Here is a 17986-nt window from a genome sequence, read left to right on the forward strand (position 1 = left end):
TTAAGTCATAAATTTGTTGACAATATTGTTTCCTTCATTATTTCCAGAATTGTCTCTGGCATCCCTTCTTCTTTTACCACTTTGCATGTCAATGCATGCTTGCAATTATTGCCAATGTATTTCTCTCCATAGGAGTATCTCTGTAAGGGAGCATCTTTGTATTTCTCTGTGTTTCTGTTATGATTTATTATCTCCATGTTCCTACAACCATGTATAGGACCGTGTGTAATTTTTTACCTGAAGGAACTATCAACATATCTATGTGTATATCATTTGTGCATATAGTTGTTCATTGTGTATGCAAAAGTGACATCTGATAAATAGCTCAGTCAAGGTGAGTCAGTAGAATGTGGAGAAGTTCAGGTGATGAATTAGTCATAAGGACATTTACAAATTCTATGGCAAAATGGTATTTTGTAGTACGTGACCACTTGTGAGCAGATCATGTAGTTGAATACACAGTTGAGCTCATTCTGTCTGGTGCTAAAGCACCTCTTTAATTCAGTTGGGACATTTGATCCTCAGAAAGTTTTTGATAATTTCATTTAGTTTTTAAAATATGAAGATAGCTAGTATGAAACAAATTCTAGAGCTCATTAGATTTGTGTTCTAATTGGTGCTTTCCCATTTTCTCAGCAGCTTTGACTGACTGAGCTATTTATATTAGATGTAAGTAAAGCAATACCTCACCTAAAACAGTTGTGCTAGATGACTTATAAATGCATGCACATAGCTCTGTAGTATGCTAATACCACCAGTGACTATATGTGTGACTTTGAGAAAATTATAAGATACCCTGATCCTCAATTCCACCTCATTCCACCTCGGTGCAATGACTAGAGTCATTAATCTAATACCTACTGATCATAGTAACAATAGTGCCAAATAAAATCCTGTAAGAATTGCAAAAAACAAACTAGCTCACATGAACTTCAAAGTCCTTGGAATGTAAAAGGTACTAAATAAATATTGTTTATTCCATTTCATTATAAGCAGTATAATAAGGAAGAGAATACAAATACCCTTAAAGTAAAAGTACATATATATATCAATAAAATCAAAATCCTGCTCTAGAATTGTAAGTGTCTTTCTAAGGCACTCCATCTCATATATCACATATGAGATATATATTTAGTTATAAATTTGAGACATCTTCACACTTAACTGTGTAAGCCCTTTTATTTCTCCTTTTAGTATCAATACTAACCTCTCAGGCAGTGGAAGTGAGCATGCAGGCAATTTAACCATCTATGTCAATTAATTGACAGTAAAAAGTTCCAAAGACAAAGAATTCTATGCATTGAAACAGCTAACATTTTAAAGAGAAAAATGCATCTGCTAATGGATAAGTAATAATATTAGATTTATTATTATAACACACAGGCATATTGAAATAATTCAAAGTAGACAGTCAACTTAATCTTCTTCTTACTAGTACTTTGTAAACAGAACTTTAGAATTTACTTTCTAAATATTTATTTTCTTTCACATATACTCTCATCTTTGAGGGTTCATTTATTTTTTCAACTACTGTTTGTTTTTTTTTTTAAACAGGTAATTTACATATCAAAAAGCACAACTTAGCTTTCATGGATTACTTAGCCTACACTGTCTTATGTTCTCATCTTCTTTAATGTGGTACCACAAGTGACTTTTTTGTAGCATAGTAAGCAAAATTTTTAATGCTGAAAAGAAATGAGCACAGGACAAACAAAACCAAAATTGGATCCCTTCTTCAGTATCACTGTAAGTATTTTATTCAATAAATATAAAAATCAAGGATGCAGATTAAAACACATTATTCCATTTCATTGTAAGGAATATGATTAGATCAGCTAAAACTAGTATTTTCTTCTTATGCTTAATCCTATTTTCCAAACACTTTGAGATTTTCCTTGACTGATGTAGGATGGAATTACATGGCTAAACCTTGAGTGAGATCTCAGTTCCTCTATATCAATGGAGCAAGTGAGACAACAGCTGCCATTAATGCTTTGATAGTGATTCTCGTGTTTCGGGATAGAAAGAGAGATTGGCCATTTAATAAAAAACAAGATGTCTTATTTTGCTTAATATACTATCAATTTCATTCATTTTTTTTTGCAAATGATATAATTTTACTCTTTATGGCTAAATAAAAGTCCATTGTATATATACACCTCATTTTCTTTATCCATTCATGAGTGGCACTTAGGCTGGTTAAATAACTTGACTAATATGAATTGCACTATTATCAACATGTGTTTATGTGTATGGCCATAATGGGTTGACTTTCAAATAAAGCTCATGTTTCTTCTCAAATATGGAAGCCAGAAAGAAAAGAAAAAAATGGGGAGTGTTCTCATGAAAATAGAAGGGAACCAGTGGTACAGAGGAAAAACCAGGTGAAAAGAGGACAAAAGGGAAAGGGAAGATACTACAGAATAAAAATGAACCAATTATGTGCATGTGCAAACATTTTACAATGAATCCCACTATTATTTATAGTTAAAATGAACTAATAAAATTTAAGGCTAAAATGAACCTATTCACAAAATAAGTATTCAAAACATAATCATGTTATATTCCTATATGTTACTATAATAACATTTATCAAAATAAATTAATAAGCTAGTAAATTATAGTTTATTACATAAATACCTATTATCAGTTTTAAAAGAAATATACTTGTTGAGATATGATGGGTGCTTTTCCTGTTCGAATGAACCTAATTTATCTTAATACTGGTCACACATTACTATCTTAGATCCTAGTGTTACTATTCCTTAATGTAGTGGTACCCAATAGTTTTCTCTTTTTTCTTCATACCATTTACTTACATTGAGCTCATTAAATCATTTATTTCATTCACTTTTTTTATTGTCCTGGAAACTGAACCTACGGTGTTTTATCACTGTGCTACATCACCTGTCTTTTTCATTTTTTAAATTTTCAAACAAGGTCTAACTGTATTGTTAACGGTCCTACTAAGTTGCTATGACTGACCTTGAACTAGCAATTCTTCTATCTTAGCTTCTCAAGTTGTTAGAATTACAGTATTACATCCAGCTTTTATTCACAAATTTTACCTACAAAGACACCAGTCCAAAGACCATGGAAAAGAATTATTTGATCCCCCAAGAGAATGTCAAATTACTTATTTATATCTACTTTCAAAACGACTCCATCTACAAATCTATCTCAATGTGCCATGTAGAATTTTAAAGTATTTCTAAGCTATCCAACTAAAATCTAGGGAACTGTGAACCTGTTCACATATAACTTCTATTATTACATATTTTGCACAGTTGATCTGAAAATAGGAGGCTAATCTAAGTGAGCTTACACCAACTCTTTAAGAGCAAAGAGTTGTCTAATTGTAGCAGAAGTCAGAGAGGTTTCAACCATGTAAGCGAGGGAGTCCACTCAAACTTTGAGGCTTTGAAAAGTGACAAGGAACAATGATTACTGGCAACCTGTGGAATTTAAGAGAAGCCACCAACTGAGAGCCAGCAAAGAAAAAGAATGTTCAGTCCTACCTGCAGTAGGAATTGAGTTTAGCTAGCAAATTTTGTAAGCTCAGAAGCAGCCTAACCTGGCTACTACCTTGATTTTGAACTAGTAATCCCATAGTGAGAAAATTTATGGAACTTCACATGGAACTTATGTATAAAGTCACTGTATATAACTTGTTTCAGCAGGATTTTATAGTTAAAAAGGTACTTATCCCCACACAATATAGATCCTCTTTATCCCATGTGGTATTTTAGTGAATCTTCAGAAGTCCAGTAGAGTACTTGAACTCTGGAATATTATTGAATCTTTAATACAGGACTCAAAGATTAGAAGTTTCATATTAAAAGTTTATTCTGGTTGCTCTTGGTTTAGGACACAAGCAGCTTAATTAGCCACATAGATTTACCAAAGTCTAGACATGTTTTTTATCTCTATCTTAACTAATAGCTCCTGCAGCCAATTCTCACAACTGCTATTTGTACTTCTCATTGTAAACAGAAAATATGATTCTGCCAGCTCTGAACTTCCTTTTGGCTCAAACAGAAAGAAAACATAAGAAGCAGCACGTGATGGCATGTATCCCACATTGTAATGATTTCTTACTAAGCTGAGGCACATGCAAAAACACCGTCTTCCCACGCACTTCCTAAAAACCGTGGACTTTTTCAGGCATAGATTTCCTCATTAGAATAAAAGGAAAAAAGCAACAACAAAGAGCTATGCTGCAGCAGAGAAATAGATGCTTATAAAAAAGATCCTCAAGGGAAAAAAATGCTATTCTTAAGAAAGTATGAAATTTTTAATTTTAAAACTCTTTTAAGATTAAAAATTGGAGCATTCCTTTTCAGTGATGCTCAAAAGAATGCCTGGGTAGAATGATTTATTTTTACAATGATTATTGGGGCATTTATTAGCATTTGACATTTAGTAGCAAATATTCTCTAAGCTGAATATGTACATGTACACTTTCTCTTTTCATGCATGACACCTTTTTTTTCTTTCTTTCACTGGAAGATGTTTGTTGAGCTCAAACAGAACTTTGAGGCCATAGATAATCAACTGAATAAATTTGGAGAGATATTTTCCCTGGCTGATGGAGAATTTCTGCATAGCAAAAATAACACCCAGCTTGCTTTGATAGGAACATTACTGGTACCTTTTTATGAATGCTCTAGTTTATAACTGCTCCTAGCACAGCTACGGTTGGAGCTATTAGTGAACTGTTTTGGATGCCTTTTAATAATAATTACGTCTCCCAGGTAAGTAGAATTCTCAGATACATGATCTTTTCATAACTTTCAACAATATTTGCAGTAAGTAAATATAATATCAAATTTCTCTTGTGTTTGATCTGGAAAAAATTATGAAAAGAATTGAAATGAGTCATAATGAATACTGAATATTCCATGTAGTGAAACTTTCTTGGGTATCTGTTTCTATAAAAGGCTGTAATTTTATCATCTTTTAACTCTTTACAATTCTGTAATTTGTTTAAAAAAAACTGACGATATTGTCAATGGTAATTGTTCGTAAAAATGAAAGTGAATTTTATCAAGTTATTAAAGTTGATCACTGTCCTTGTTGATCACTGTCCTTGAATATTTGCAGTTTTGTATTTATTTGTAAATTCATTTACATATTCCTGATTGTCCATGCAATTATTTTTGTTGACTCTTTTGAATCTGTTGCAGCATCTTTTTGGTTTCCTCATTACCTAGCAAAAACAAAAATAAATCATTCCACAGTTTCTCTGTGTGAAGCAGTCTGAATATGGCTTGGCTAGGCCTTCTGTACCCAAGGAATCAAGTAATCAAGGCATGGGTTCACATGACTATCTCAGTTGAGGCCTGGGGTCCCTGTCAAAGACCACTGGTCACAGTGAATGGGTAAGCACAGACTACAATTAAAAAAACAGACAGCAAAGGAATATAAACTGGGAAGGGCTGATGGGATTTAGGTCTCCACATTATTAAGAGATTATCTCTTACATTATTAAGAAAGAGAGATACTGAACATGTATACAACTTAAGTATGTTACTTTTTAAATTATTATTTTAATTGTACGTATTTGTAGGGCAAAGTATGAGAATCCACGTATAGTATGTGCAATGCCCAAATCAGGATAGTTTAGATTATGTCATAAAGGAGCAAGTGTAACAAATCCTAAGACATACGTAGTTCATGTTATTTCCAAATAAGAAAAGGAAAAATATTGGAAAAAAATTTAAAGTGTCAAATTAGTATTAAAGATGTTAAGAAAAGAGAAATAGTGGACAAATAGAAAACATATAATCTGATATTCGAAATATTCAAAAGGAGTAAATTCTCTGCTTAACAGAAAATGTTTACAATACCAGTTAAAAACCTGAGGGTTATAATATTCACCTTTTAAAAATGTTGTAAAAAAGGTTTAGAGAATAACTTAAAATGTGATGATTATTTAGTTACAATAAAGTCTCATAGAACAGTTGTAAAGGAAGAGAAAATGCTACTGGAAATTCAAACATTATTACATAGTGATAAAAAGTTCAACTTAACATGAAGGCAAAATTTTAAACATGTACTCACCTAACAGCATAGCTTTGAAATATATAACAACAAAAAAACAACTTAATAGAACTATAAAGAGAAACAAAATTTTACTAAAGAGGTTATATCATATGTCTCAGTAGTTACTGTTAGATCAGTTATCTAGCAGACAGAAAATCAATAAGGAGTAGAGCACTGTAAAAACAAACAGGTTTGAATTAATTCACATAAGTAAATACAATATTATACCCTAGTTTTAGAGGACAAATTTTCTTCTCATGCATATATGAAAGTTTTTTTTTTTTTTTTTTTTTTTTTTTTTATTGATCTCATCCTATGTCACAAAGCAAGTCTCAGCAAATGAGATCAAGTCACCTGTGAGCCCTGCTCCATCTTACTCCCATCCTGTAAGGGGCAGGGTGGGGCCAGCCTCTTTCATTATCAGTAAGATCACAAAAATTTAGAGAGAGGGAGATGGGGGCGGGAGGGGAATGGTGCGGAGGGCATTTATTACTTCCAGATACTCTAAAACTAAGCACGATTATTCAACTTGAATGGCAAAATCATACCTTTTCTTCCTGCGTCTGATGGCTGGACATATTGAGGACAATATAATGGAGAGTGGACAGAAAAGAGGTGTGAAAGACGGGAACTGATTTCATAGCAGCAGAAGAAAACAAATATCCTTCCCACATAAACAAATAAGGGGACTATTTTCCACCTAACTTCTCATTCATCCTCCACAATTTACTCTAATAATAATTATGAAAAATTTACACACTTATTAATTCAAATATAACAACAGAAATATTCTCTACTGTTCTAATTAAATTATGAAACAACTATGTAATCTGACCTATATTAACATGAACACAAAGGTATATTAAACAAATGCCTCCAATAGTCATCTCTGTAATATTAGATATCTCAACATTATTGTCTTCCTATCAAGTTGATTTGCTATTTCATCATATTGTACAGAAAAAATGTCAAAGAATTCCTTTTATGGCACCTGAGACAATTTATGATGTAAATGTGACACATATTTTAAATCTTAGTAGATGCTTCCATAAATAGGTCAAATAACTGAATACAATATATTCTCTCTTTCTTCTGCATTGCACCATTGTTTATTATAATATTAAGTTTGGAAGCAGAATCATCCTCAAAAATCAGAAAACAAAAATTAGGATAAGAGAAAAAATATTATCTTAATAATCAAGGCCTAGTGCAACTGATTTTGTGCATGTATGCATGCATTTCAACTATTCTGGAAGTACAGATGCAATTATGTACATATGTACACATAAATATACATATAATGTGCATATAATTTCTTCACAGTAATTTATGAGTTTTATAATTTAAATTTCAGTGTTATTTGTACATATTATTGTTATAAAAGTTCCCTGATGGTTTAGTTGGTTGCTAGTATGTCTATTTTCTTCTTACAATACAATCTCTTTATCATCTTTCTAGCTTCATTATTAGAAGAAAATTCCTTGCTTATGACAAGTATGCAACAGTATCTGTTGAATAAATATATGTCCAAACACTAAATAAAACATATTCAGTGAGACAGCAATGTAAACTTCCAGTTGCTCTAAACTGTTGAAAGTCTTCATTCAGTACAATGTATTTATTCGGACTCCATTAAATGTGGAATCTCGTTTGGTTTGGATTTTATCTACTTGTCTATGATGTTTATGTAATGATTCAAGAGGAGATATGTTTTTGCAGTGGTAGGTAGGTTTGGAAATAAAAAGTCTAAATATTTAAGATACACTTTCCACTCCAATTTCCAGAGAAACAATATGTGTGATGATCACACATCAAAGTCAGTTTTGGTTTCAATTCTGATTATTATATCTTATATTATATAAATATGTAACCTACCTATGCCTCAATTTCCTCATCTGTAAAAGTAGAATAGTAATAGTACATATGGAACACGTTTTTTAAAACCAAGTGAGTTAAAGATATGCATTTATGTCTGTGTATGCACATACATACAGGCATATATATGTATAGATCCATACACATGTGCTTAAAACTGGACTTAATGATGGATTAATCTTCAATTTACTTTATCCTTCAATATATTCTGCCTAATTCCAGGAGCCTAGTTTGAATAATAAGAACTGAAAAAAGTTGTGATTTACTTTCAGTTTACCAGTTCAAATCAAGATGATTTAAAATATTAGACCCTAAAACAGAGGGGGTGGCTTTTGCAATTTAAGGTAAATTATACTTGAACATATTTGAAATTAGGGTAGTCTATATTAATAAGGTGGGTCCCACTTCTAGTTCTGCTTTGAAAGCTAGGGCAGTAGCACGTGCACAATAAGAAAAAAATTCAGTGTCTTGGGAAGTACATTTCAAACATACACTAAGGAAAACAGACATTTCCCATCTATTGCAAACTCACATGGTTCACAGGAAAGACCAACGCAGTCCTGAACAGTGTATGAGTAGCACACTGAACAGCTTTGCACCTTGTGGTATTCAGAAATTCAAGAGCAGGTGAAATTTCTTTTTCATTAAATTTGTAACTATCCATAAACCATCAAGATTTATTCAACCTTGACAAACATTCCCAGGTCTAGAAAATAAATGAAGAATGATAACAGGTGCTATTTTGTTTATTTTTTTCATGAACTCACAGACTCCTTTAGTTCAAATAGTTCCAAATAGGCTCCAGAAAAACTGCACACACAGAGACACACACACACACACACACACCCCTACGCATAAATGCTAATATGTTTAATATCTTTCTCTAATGACATAAAATATTGCAAATGCACAAATTCTAACATGGAAGCCAAACAAGGTACATACCAAATAATTTCATCCACTTTACTGAATTGAACATCATTTTTTAGTCATTTATTGCATTTATAAACTCCATCTTAAAAAAAAATAATGATAATGAATTTGCCAAGTAATGAAACATACCATAAAGAAATAATGTCTGCTATGTAGACAAACTCATTAAGAGGAGCCAAGAAGACTACAGAATGAATCTAGGACATGTTTAGAACACATTTCTTCAGCTAAAAATATGATTAGAAAAATAAAATATAACCTTATGCTTAGAATAGGAACCATATAATGAAAATATAGAACTGTCTTCTTCAATAAATTCACCTGCATACACTGTTTTTCCTCAAAGCTTCCTGCATACATTATTGGAAGTGACACATTCAATACAGAAATACTCTAGTGAAATTTAATGAAAAGTTAAGAAAAATCAAAGACAGAAAAATCAGTTTTTGCCTTATGATTTATGAAGCATATTTATGAAAGAACTTTGCAGATTTCCCGTGGCCTACAGAATACCAGACACACTCCAGCTTGATGTATCTTGAAGACATATTGACTATTTATCTTACAAAGCAACATACAGTATTAATTTGTTCATTTAACAAGTTCACTTCTTTACTATGGGATTTTGAAGATAGACCATAAGCTCAAGTCAATCCCTACTCTTATGGAATGTACAGTTACATAGGGGAAACAGACAAATTCTCAGGCACTAATCATGCTTTATGGTAAATGCTACAGATGCACACAGTAAGATGTGGCAGATGCTGTAGATAGCCTGCCTGATAGCTATTCTGTACTTATTTCTTGCTATTAGCAGCTGGCTTCTGTTCAGTGACCAATGGTTCATGGACTCAGGGAAAGTGATTCCCTCCCTATCCCCAAAAAGGAATTTTGATGAAACAAAGCTCACAACAGTCCTTTCCTTTGTTCAGTGATTGGCTCAGGCATGGTCATGTGATAAAACTACAGTTAATCAGAAAAAATATGAAGTTTGCTTTTGGGGGTCTGGGAGAAGATTTTATTCCTGATAAAAAGATGGATATGAGAGAGAGATCACTTCATTCCCCTCTGCCAAGTGCATTATGTGAGGGCATTAAAGCTGGAACTGCCACAGCATTTGCAATCATTAGGACATCAGTCTGAGCTGCAAAGCCAAAATGCTGAGGATAATGGAGCAGAAAGATGAAAAATTCTGGCTATTGATGAGCTGTTTCTGCCATAAGCAAGATTTCTTTTATCAACTCTTATTTTAAAGCTGATTATAATTGTATCTTTTGTTTCTTCCAGCTAAAAACATCTCAGTTGACAGTGAAAGATACCTAAGCAAAGCTCAGAGGGATCAGGTAATTCTTCTGGAAGGAAATATTATCTGCCTGCACCTTAAAAGAGGATACCTTTGTAGTTTCTTTTCCTCTATGTCTACAGCCTGCAGCAGAGATTCAGTAATTGAAACTGAATTAGGAAGATGTACTGGGGACAGAGGGCAACTTGATAACTCATGTAATACTTTCAAAATCAGATACTTCACATATTAAGATATTTGGAACCCAAAAGAATAAAGAAGACTATTAAAAAGCCATCCCTATTACCTTAGAAGTCATTTTACTTATGGAGGACATTTCACAAGACTGATAACAAAAAATGATAGACTATCTATGAAGGTTGTGAATGGAATCATGAAAAAACACCAAAAAAAAAAAAAAAAAAAAGCCAACAAACTTGTAGCTACTGACTAAAACGTATCTGAAAATGCTTATATGACATGACTTTGTTTCCTAAAATTCTCCCAGCCATGAGAAGAACAAAGGATTATATGGAATGAAGGAGAAATTTACATCTATTCTCACTGAGAAAGCATAAAATTATTAATACAAGTAGCAATTCCTGCCCTCACCCCAACAAAGGTAATGTTATGTTGCTTTGTTGTAGGAATGTTTGAAATCTGAGAATATGACCATTTGCCATTTTCTCTTCCGAGTTCTTATACTTGGCCAGTATGTGCTTAGCAGCTTTCATCAACGCTGATGCTTCTGCTGTTTGACCAACTCAGATTCACCATCACTGTAGGGTCCAGCTTCAGTTCTAAGCAGACACACAGTGATGGGAGGTGGATGAGCCTCATTACTACTGTAACTACTTTGTGAAATTCACCCACTGACAGAGTGAATACATATATTTCTAGCCAAATTTGGATGATTCTGTCCATGAAAAAAGAATTACAGTTGCTTCACAGAAATAACTGCAATAACCAAGCCCAAAGTTCTTCTAGCCTACGTGGGTAAAACTTTACCACTAGACCTTAAAGCATGTTCATTTTTTAATTTATATATATGTATGCACATTTATATAAATTTATAATTATGTATATATTTATTTTCAGCTTTTGGAAGGCCACCACTGATTGGCATTTGTAGAAAGCTTTTTGGAAGAGGTAGAATTTGTAATAAACCTAGGAAGATTTGGGGGGATTGAGAGGGTAATAGATGGGTCAATGATACTGGTATGAAAGGAATGAAAAGAAAGGAAGAAAAGGAAATATTATTAGTCCATCAAACATTTCAAATTGTGACTAGTAACATTGCACCACTTTCATAAAAATGGACAGTTTTTATTGACTTCCAATATACATAGGACTTTATATACCTGACAGTCAAGTACATCCTTATTTTTCATAGAATAACTATGATATCCCTTTATCATACTTAGAGAAGTGCATCCATAAAAAGTAAGAAATGAATAAAAAAAATGACAAAACATCAGTGGCATATGGGGGAAAAATTCTTCACATCTATTCCTCCTTGTACTCTCCAACATCATCACTCCCTTACTAATCAAAAATAATAAAATAATTTTCTCTAACAGTCAAAAAAATGAAGGGATATAATTTCTGAGTATTATGATAAATATAAAGAAAAATCTGGACTCTCTGTATTATGGTTTGTATTTAAATGTCCTTAAAATATTTATTTGTTGAAGGTTTGGTCCCCAGTGCAGCAATGTTTGGAGGTGGGTGGGGTTGTTGCTGTACTATGGTATTTAGCTTCTAACAACAACGAAATGTCCAGAAAATATTTACAGTACTTAATTTCCAGTTGGCTTTTTCTCATAAAGGGAATGAGAATATATTCATCTGTTTAAGTGAAGAACAATTAAGAATACAGATGCTTAATGTGGATAATATTGTAGTCTACTGGACCAGAGTCTCATCTGGGCTCCACTCCCTGTTCATCTATTGAATTCAGTGGACCTCACATAGACTGCACAAGATCAGGAATTGTAAAATATTTACTGACTCCTTGACCGTTTTTTTCCTCCTTAGCCATTTGTCTTTAACTAGATTCTAAAAAAACTAAAAGTCTGCTCTCCTAAATGATATAAATCTCTCTTGGAACAGGTTTATAATACATAGGGTATGGATGGGCAGAAGGTCTAAATCACAGAATATACAAAAATGAGAGTTTGTGTAGTATGAAGAAAGGCACATCAGCAAGTGGGTGTTTGTGAATTTATAATTGCAGTTACCAAATTCTCTACTGGCTTTGTTACAATGTAATGATAGGTTGTGTGTGATTGTGTGCCCTTATCATATTGGTTAGCTCATGATTGGACAGCACAGATCCCTTAATTTCAGATGCACAGGGAAAATGATGATATTTCTTGCATGAGCAATTTTGTGCTTCATTGCTCCTAATTGCGTACTTAAGCTTCACTTTTTGAAAGCTTACAATGTCTTAGACAAAAAAGGAGGTCAATATGTGAGATCTTGCAGAAATTTAAAAAAAAAAAACTGAAGAGAAAAGATATCTGGTGCTTGACAGAGTAACTCATTTAAAAACACAAGTCTGAGCATTGAAACTAAGTATAAGCCTAGCCCACAGGTGATTTAAAAAAAATTTCATTACATAAAAGAGTAGTTGAAATAAGTAACAAACTGCCAAAGTCAATAATAAAAGCAAAGTGGTATAAATCAGCTCAAGAGGAAATTGAATCAATTTATAAAAGAAAGAAAGCAGAGCTACTGCCTTTATTCTTAAGCAGGAAAAATACCTAAATCAACTTCTGCCAGTTATTTATTGCATTAGAAATATTCCTTGTGATAGCTAAAATAATTTGCAATCATATAGGAATTGATTTTAATTTATAATATTTGATAAACAAAACTTTCTTCTACTTAAAATAACCTCTCTAAGGACAGCATTTCTGATTTTTTTCCCTTATATATCCCTAACTCTAGGGTAATGCTTAGCAAAAGCAGACTCCCATTTATTACTTTTTAAATGAATTTGTGAAAAAATGGAATAAAAAATTTCCTATGGCATATGTGATATTTGACATAAATATTAACTAAGACTATGTAGACAAATGCTAGCACATAGCAGAAAGCATATTCCCATCATTAGTTCAACAATATCAGATCCAGGGCACCATGATACAATACAAATCTTATCCTCATAACTCTGTTCATTTTTATTTCTAGTGTGAGTTCTTGTTTACTTCTACCTTCACTGCTTCTACAGTAGTTTCCCATTAATAATGTTTTCCCTCTAAAATATTTGGGAGTAGAGATTTTTTCCATTGCTATTCATTCTTTAGCTGTCATCACTTCTTGTTGTCCTTTATTTTTATTTTATTTTTTAGTTGGTAAGTAGTGTGATCAGGTAGGTACTAGACAGGCATTCCCAATTTGAAAATCTGAAATCTGAAATATTCCAAAATCAAAAACTTTTTGAGCTCCAACCTGATGCCACAAATAAAAAATCATGTACAATGTTCTTTAAAGTATTATATATTACCTTCACTCTATGTGTACAAGGGATATAAGAAACATAAGTGAATTTTGTGTTTAAACTTGGATCCAGTTCCCAAGACATCTCATTGTGCAAGTCCAAATAATTCATAATCAAAACAAAATCCAAAATCTGAAGCATTTCTGATCTCAACTATGTTAGGTAACTTCCCAGTAAATTCTAGTGTGTTCTTTTGAAGATGAAACCACAATAAACATTTTTAAATTTGTGTGTAACACAGATTACCCCTATAAAACTTGTTTCAAAGTAAATTAAAAATAAGATTGGTTTTATTCCACATTAATTTCCAGATAACTTTTATTTTTCATTCTTTTAGTGGTAAACCATTAAAAGGTAAAGAGTGCATATCTTCATTTGTAATTTTTCCTGTCATAAATTTTTTCACTCAATTTATTCATAATAGCTGACACTTTATATCATAGAGAATTGTAGCCTCAATTTGAAATCATTTGATGCTGGGCTATGTTGTCAGAGCCCCAAAAAGCAGTGTTGTGGGTTGGAGTATATAGCTTAGCTCTTTTCAAAACTGGACACTGTGTTCCCTTCCCCCATCCATCTGCTTAAATGGAACAGCTGCTTTCTCTGGATCAACATTCGATCAAACCATCAAAATATCAATTGTATGAATGTAATTCATTAAACTGCATTTGAAATACATTCAAAATTAGTGCTCCTTCCTTTAATTTCTTTTTGACCACTTATTAAGAAATAAGAACAGATTATTGCTTGAAGCCCAATGAAAAGGATGGTATCTCAATCACTCATCCCTGTAGAGTTTATGTCAAAGTTGGAATTAATATTTCCAGTACTTTTTCATTACAATAAATCTTTTAGCAGAATAAACAGAATGAAAGTCTTTAGGGAACCTAAATTCTAAAATAGTTCAACAACTATGTTAACTGATATGCTTATAAAGAATACAAAGACACTAAGAAAAAAATAACACAGAAATTCAACTTTAAACATTAATGACTAGAATACAATGAAAAGATAAAATTCATTTTAAGACATAAGGTGAAATAAGCTCATCGTCTTTTGAACTCATTAAGAAAAATCGCAACCCAATAAATTTGAAAGATGCAGCACTTAAATTCTATTAAATACTTCATTTAATTACAACTGACCTTTATGCATGCTAAAATAGAGAAATTAAGGAGAAAAAATGAGATTAATTCGTGTTCTCATCTTATCGTAAGCTAAAAATTGGGTGAGGAATAAAGTATTTCTCCCTACTATTCTTTATCTTTTTTTGCTAATTAGTCCTTTCATATTATAAGTATCCAAATTTTGGGAGCTGATAATGATTTCAGGAAATATGAATATTTTATTTTACATGTTATTTTTTCTATTACCTTTTTCCACCAGATCTATTCTCAATCCTCTGCCCAGCTGTCTGACTTACTAAGAGCAACATTACCAGGATTTTTTGTAGACTAGCTTCTAGCTAGATTTCAAATGAGATGAATTACATTTCTTCTCCAAACCAGGATTATTTCAAATGCTGTTCTGAGAGTGAATTTGTCCTTCTAGAGCAATAATTTCTTGAATAAAAAAAATGTCTTATAACTGCTAGTCTATCCCCCTTGCTATTTCCCCAAGGATATTCAAACATCTATTAAGAGAAATTCCCTTCCTTGAACTTTCGCCAGTTGAACCATCAGTGACCAAGAAACCTGAGAGATTGAAAGATTGGTTACAGGTGTAGCAACAGGAAGTGAATACTCTTCCTGATGGATTTGGAATGAAAATGGTAACATATTTGTCAAAGACACCTTGCTGGGGAAAATATACAGGTGATAATTTGTTATTCATTGTCATGAGTCTTAGACAAATTATTATTCTTGGTGGGCAACTGGCTACATAATTTGTGGGGTTCAAGGTAAAATGAAATAATGTGATCCTCATTTAAAGATGCTAAGAGTTTTTAAGATAGTAACAAGTAACAACAGAGCATTAAAATGAGGACCAGGCCCTAGTAAATACAAGGTATTGTTGGATTCTATAGACTATATTCCTTTGAAGCTGACATTGCCTAGTGACTTGGTTTGGAGGATCAATGGAGGACAAAGATTTCTGTGATCAACCGTGGATCACTAGGGCAATCACTTGATTACAAAGACCATGGGGTACAGGTCTGTATCTATGCTGGAAAACTGACAAAAAAGAAAAAAATAAATAAATAAATATACCAGTAATGTAAGGGCCCTTATTTCTCAACCTCAGTTACGAATGAAAATGTGGAACACTACCATGATGATTGTCTTAAATTTATGTCTCATAGCTATAAGGAACGAGTGCCAAGGACAAGGCTTCAAATCAAACTACAAAAGGTTAGGGTTTCAAGTCCAGTTTGAAACTTGCAAGACTACTAGGCTTAGAAGAGTGCTCCGGTTGAGAACACATGAGATTGGAAGACTTGGTTTAGGGGTAACTAAAAATGGGAACTGTCACCTAAATATTATTCTTTTCTACTTCCAATGACAGTTTATTTTTCTAGAGATACTTCCCGCTACCACTCATTGCCTCAGGCCTAGACTGGAGACTGAGAAATTCAAGTTATGTATAGGAGATAGCTTGTATAGCAAAGAAAACTTCAAGATCTGAAAACAAGTAATGGTGTTAAATCAAATAAGATATAAAGTTGAATTGGACCAAATTTATCAAAGCAGTATGTTTATTTCTATTTTTGTTTTTAAATTTGTATATATCTATTTATTTTGCAGTTCTGGGTATTAAACTCAGGGTCTTACAAATGCTAGGCATGTACTCTACCACTGAGTTACAATCCCAGACCAAAATGATGAGTTTATTCTTGGATTTGACATTTAAGTTTGTCTCATCTTTGGAGAGTGCCTTTAAGAGTTTAGTTCTTTAGTAGGCTGAAGTCAGAAATAGACAATCAGTAAGAAGTACTTGTGACTATTTATAGAATAACTAGGCAATAAGAAACTGGAAAGACAAAGATTTTCTAAGATTCATAAATATTGGATCTAAACAGATGTTATAATCCAACATTCAGAGTAGTACTGACTGAGTTCTAATGACAGATGGTCCAGAGATACGTCTCACTTTTAGAATCTGGGTTCCTCCTTTTGTAGTCAAAAGGGAAAAGCTGGACGAGGAATAAGCACCCTAAAATTGGCCCTTGGTCCTTCCTACGAAAGAAAATATCAAACAGAAGCCTTAACATTATTCCCCATTTTATCCCTCATTTCCTCTAAAATTGTAAGTCAAAATAATAAAAAAAAATTTCCATATTCAGTAGGAAAATACAGACTCAAAGCATCAAGATTTGTTTTTTTCTTTACCTATTTTCCTGGTTAAAAAACAACTTTGGTTGATCATGAAGAATAACTATAATACGCAAACTTGATAAGATTATGTTACTTTTCACTGTAGGTTCAGATGCTATATCCTTACTGAAATCAATAGTACATTCCCTGGGAGCTGGTATAAAACTCCTTATCTGGGAAATGCTTTTAATTTTATTTTTGTTTTCTTACAGAATTAATGGGAAACACTGGAAAGTTCTTTTTCACTGGGCAAGGATGATCATTTTACCATCCTTCAAATCTAAGTCTTGTTCTATGTCACACTGCAACGTAAAGAGACCTACGTAAATTATTATATACCAAGAAGCAAGTACTATAAGTATCTTAATAAGACATATGAATGCTGGAGAACTTGCAATAAATTGCATAAAATTTGGGGTGGAAGCATTAATATTGAATGTTCTAGGAATCCAGTGGTGTCTCATTGCATCCCTAGTGTCTTATGTAGGACACTGTGTTACTAAAAGACTCCATCTAGAGATATCTCCTTTACTTGCTTTAAAGAAGTAAGCATGCGTGTTTGGAAATTCACAAGACACTTTTCTGAGTATAGCCTTTAGGGCCCTGGGGAAGAACCCAGTAGACACCCAGCAAGAATTGAGGGCAGTTCTACAGTCAGAGAATTGAAGTCTCTTACCAACCTGAGAGACACTGGAAGTGGCCTTCCTAGTCCAGGCTCAAGATGAGAACACAGTTCAGGCCATGCCTTCACTGTATTTAGCCTTGGGAGATTCTTAGCAGACCTATACTCCTCACTCAGAACCTATGATATAATAAATAAATTCTGCTCTAAACTCTTACTTTTGTAGTTATTTATTAAGCAACAGCAAATAACAGCATGAAAAGGTGTATTTTCAAGTGTGTTAATCATATTATAATAGTGTCGATTTGTAGAAAATTAGTTCAGTACAAGACAGTACCAAGATCTCTGCTTAAAAATCTGACACTGTAATTGAAATAATAGAGACAAGTGATGAATCTGGTGGTTAAGCA

This window comes from Sciurus carolinensis, chromosome 10 (assembly GCF_902686445.1).
Source record: "Sciurus carolinensis chromosome 10, mSciCar1.2, whole genome shotgun sequence".
NCBI lineage: Eukaryota > Metazoa > Chordata > Mammalia > Rodentia > Sciuridae > Sciurus > Sciurus carolinensis.